Source organism: Nicotiana sylvestris, chromosome 10, assembly GCF_000393655.2.
Source record: "Nicotiana sylvestris chromosome 10, ASM39365v2, whole genome shotgun sequence".
Lineage (NCBI taxonomy): Eukaryota > Viridiplantae > Streptophyta > Magnoliopsida > Solanales > Solanaceae > Nicotiana > Nicotiana sylvestris.
Genome location: NC_091066.1, coordinates 156462032 through 156466684, shown reverse-complemented (window position 1 = coordinate 156466684; position 4653 = coordinate 156462032).

Below are 4653 nucleotides of genomic sequence, written 5' to 3'. Positions count from 1 at the left end.
TTTCTCCAATTGAAGGACAGTCGAAACGGGATTTGTTTATTTGTTTCAGAGTCGCCACCTGGGAATTTTACGGCGTCCCAAGTCACCAGTTTTAATCCCTGAATCGAGGAGAATATGACTCTGTTTGTTATTCTGCGAACCAGAAATCCTGAATAAGGAATTCTGTTAATCCGGAAGAAGGTGTTAGGCATTTCCGAATTCCGTGGTTCTAGCACGGTCGCTTAACTGTTTTTATTCTTGGCTTATCTTGATTTTACATTTTTATTGCATGATTTTATTACCGCTTCTGTTTATTGTTTACCATAAACGAATTACGCGTACGTATATTCGTATTATACATTTTTATATATATAAAGAATCGTGTCACGCATACGTGTACACAATAAAATTGACCATATTATAGTTTTTATTTTAAAAAAAATCATATGTTCGAGATTTAAAATAAAATTAAGAACATCATCACCCTTATATTTAAACAGTGAACTGCACATTCCGGGTTATATGAAACTATTTTAACATCCTTGGAGAAATCCCTTTTATTAAATATTTGCTCGAAGTTGCGCGGACGCATAATCCGAATTTGCTTTTAAAATTATAATCAGGTTACGCAAACGCATCCCTAATCGCGCAAAATATTTGTGATGGTATTATGGATTTTCCACAAATTGTTTATTATATTCATACATTTTTATGTGAAAATCATGAGAAATTCCCATTTTTGAGAGGCCTTTAAATTCTTTGAAAAGAATTCACAATTTATTAGACGTTGATCGCAAATTATATTTTTTCGCGTATGACTTATATTCCTCAAAGCTATTCAAATTTAAAGAGCAAAATAAGCATATGACTAATACTATTTTAGTAAATACAATATGTATATACCCCAAAATGAATGGCATAAAAAAATTAAAAAAAATGTGATTTATGAGAGAAAGTGAGATTATTATTATTCCATTTGTAGCGAATACTATTTCTCATCATTCTTAAAATTGTTACACATTATAAATCTAATCTCCTTCTACGTCGTTTGTTATTAATCTAATAGGCGAAATTATTCTTTGATTAATTCTGCTTATGATTGAGTTTGGGATATACATATCTATAATCAAACCAATTTGATTCTCAATCTATGTGAACTATTGCTAAACACTAACTTTCGCGTTGTATAAATTTCTAGGCCATTTGTTATTACTTGTTGACTTAATAAAAGATTATTTCATACGACATTATTCGTCATATTTCAACATTGTGAACATAACGGATCGTACTAATGCATCCTTCAACTGTTGATTATAAACATAAACATTATTATGCCATAAGTGAACAAAATAAAACTAACATCATTCGATCCACAACTAAATCGGATTTTTACAGAATAGGCTAGTGATATAGTTTTTGCCATTTTTGTACCACTCTTTACTTGACTAATAATGTCACAGAATTTAAATAATAGCTAACTTTCACCTATATTCCTTATCTTGACAATTCGACCATAATTATACTTAATGAAATTCTGAAATGAATAGCATTATTACAACGTTTATACGAACTTCAAAAAGGAAACGTTTGACTAGTAGTCATCATGCCAAGCATATTACTGTATTAACCAACATAAAACAAAACTGAAATTTAAACTAAAGAACTTAGATGAGTGGAAGACAGAATTATAACTCCAAGCGTCATTTATTTGCCATGTTGAAGCTTTTCATAACATGAGTTTAAAAGATATGTACCTGAAAATGAAGGTAGAAGGAGTAAATTTCAGCAGTAGCAGCAGTAACAAAATCAGCAGAATAGCAGTCTTTCCACAGATTTGAGCAATAATAAGATCCGAGGAAACCAGATGCACAGTAACAGTATTTTTTAAGAAATTTCAGATTTGAACCAAAAAAATGCCACTAAAAACAGACCCGGACAGATTCAAAAATATGTTTCTGATTTTTCTTTTCTTCTTCTACATATGTTTCAGATTGTGTGTGTATGTGTGTGTTCTCTTTTTGTTTCTTTTCGTGTTTTCTTCTTTATCTTTAGATTTTCATTTCTAATTTTCTGCTTAATTCTCTTTCTTTTTATCTCACTCTATGTGTATTCTTTCTCTTCAAAATCTGAGTTTCAAATCTGATTTCCCTAATGCCTTCCAAAATCAGATTTTTTTTTCTCTTTTTTCAGATCCCAGTCTTAAAAATCTCTCTCAAAATCTCAGTCTTAAAATCTCTTTTCTGTCCTAAAATCTCCTTAAATCTCTCCCTCCCTAAAAATCTGTTTGCTTCCTGTATTTATACAGGTCTGTCCCTTTCTTTTTAGGTGCTGCCTGGACCCCTTCTTTCTTTTAAAAACAAAAAATCATATCAAAATCTGCTTTTAAAAACTTTAAATCCCATTAAGTGACCCTTTTCCTGATTTCCAGCATTCCATTACCCTTTGTTTCCCATTATCCCATTAAATTAAAAGTCATTAACATTCCACTTTCAGCCCACTATTATTATCAGATTATGTGAGCACGTGATTTTTGTTTCGCACGACAATCGCTCCAAAAGAAATAAAAAATAATAATAATTGGCCCCGCTGTACAAATTTTGGATTTTTACATGGCACTTTGTTGGTTATTTGCGATTTTTGCCCATTTTTACTTTATTAAAACAAAATACAAAAAATGTGTGTGTCATGCATAATTCGAACCGTAATCCGGTCGTTAAATAGAAAATCATAAATAGGCATCTTCGTCCGTGATTTTATTTTGTTTAATTTTACCTGTTTTGAAATATTTTAGTGTGTCTGCAAATAATTGAATTGAGTGTGTATTTAATTTTAATTTGATTTTTTTTGCTTAGTTTTGTTTTTAAAATAAATAAGAAAAAAAAAGAAATAAAATAATAAAAAGAAAGAAAAGAAAAGACCCCTTCCGGACTTGGGCCAATTTGTTAAAATTGGCCCAACAAACTCAGCCCAAAACCCAGGCCTGCCCGGTCCAGACCACCTGATACCCAGGGTGTCCAAACGACGCCGTTTTAATCCAATGTGATCTGGGCCGTTGATCTCAGATTGATCAACGGCCAAGATCACATTTCCATAACCCACTAATGGCCCCGACCCGTTTACACCCGGACCAACCCAAACCCTTTACCCTCGAAACGACACCGTTCCACTTAAGCCATCAGATCCAGACCGTAGATCTTGATTGATCTAACGGTTGAGATCCGCCTACCCACTAACTATATAAGCCCATAATCTTACCCTGCCCCCCCCTATCCGAACCCCAGCCTTCGTCTCCACAAACCCTTCCCCTCAAACCCTAGCCGCCCCTGTATCCTTCACCATGAAAACCGGCGGCACGGACGCCGGTGACCTCGCCCTTAACACCATAGAACCCCCGTGCCGTCCTGAACCCAAATCTACCAACCACACACCTCGAATCCTATCCCACCTTCTCGAATCTTCATTTGAAGATTCGAGTCGGAACCTAATCTACACCGATCTGCCCTAAATTCATACCAGACACTCCCCAGACCCCCCTCGTGACCAAACCATACTTGGTTTGGTCCGAATCTGACCAGGGAAGCATGAATCCCGGATCTAGTTTTCGAACCTTAAGGTTCCTCGTCTCTGGTTCATACCCATTCGAGACAAAGAAATTAAGGTCTAAGGGACCTTAATCGAAGTGTTTCTCATCTGAGAAACACTTCGATTAAAGTCCGTTCAACCTTAAGAAAAGTCTGTCCAAATCCGAGTTCAAACTTTTGATTTTTTTCGAGTTTTAAGGTGAGTTTGCTTTCTTTCCTTTACTTGTTTTAGTCCGTGTGGTTTGTTTTAAAAGTCGGTTCATGTTTGTCTTTGAATTTTTACCAACTTCTGTTTGTCCACTTTGCCTGAACCACTGTGTTTGTTTAAATCCCTCCTTTATTCTGATAATGCGTGTGTATATGCTATGCGAATAATTGAGCTCCAAATTTTGGACTGACTAGTTGACTCCTTGAGTACATTTCTGCTTAGTCAGTATAATTCGAATCATGCATCGATACTGTTTAAGTGTTTGATTTTTGGCTACGATTGTGTATGTTAATGCTAATATAGTCGAGTCGACACGTGTCGTCAAATAGTTTCAACTGTCTGAACAAAATGAATCGATTTGCTTCTGTTGAACATTGCCTGAATCAATTAAGAACTAAGTTCATTTACTTATAGTTGTTAATGTGATTTCAGAAACCTAATGTTTAGGCTGTAATGGTAATCTGAACTGGAGGGCATGTGCACAACATGGGCATAAAGGCCCTTTTTGAATTAAATAGTTTGACAGCATGTGCTGTCAGACTACATCCTGCTGCCCATGCTTGCTTTTAGTTAATAAAATAGGAAAGATAAGTCTGCCAGGGAAGGTTGATGGGGTTAATACTTAATTAGCTAAAGGGGAACTGAAAATGGAAGGCACATGGGAGGGGTATGGTAATAGTCTAAACAGGCTGTTAAAAGGGGTAAGGTGAAGGCTTATAAAAGGAGAGGGAGATCTGATATAAGGGCAGGGGGATTAGAGGTGAGACACATACAAAAGATTGAGAGGAAAGAAAAAAAAACACATACACTGTGAGGATAGAAGAGAAAAGGGAGAGCTGATAGAGATACACAGACAGAGCATACAGAGATAGGGAGATATACTGA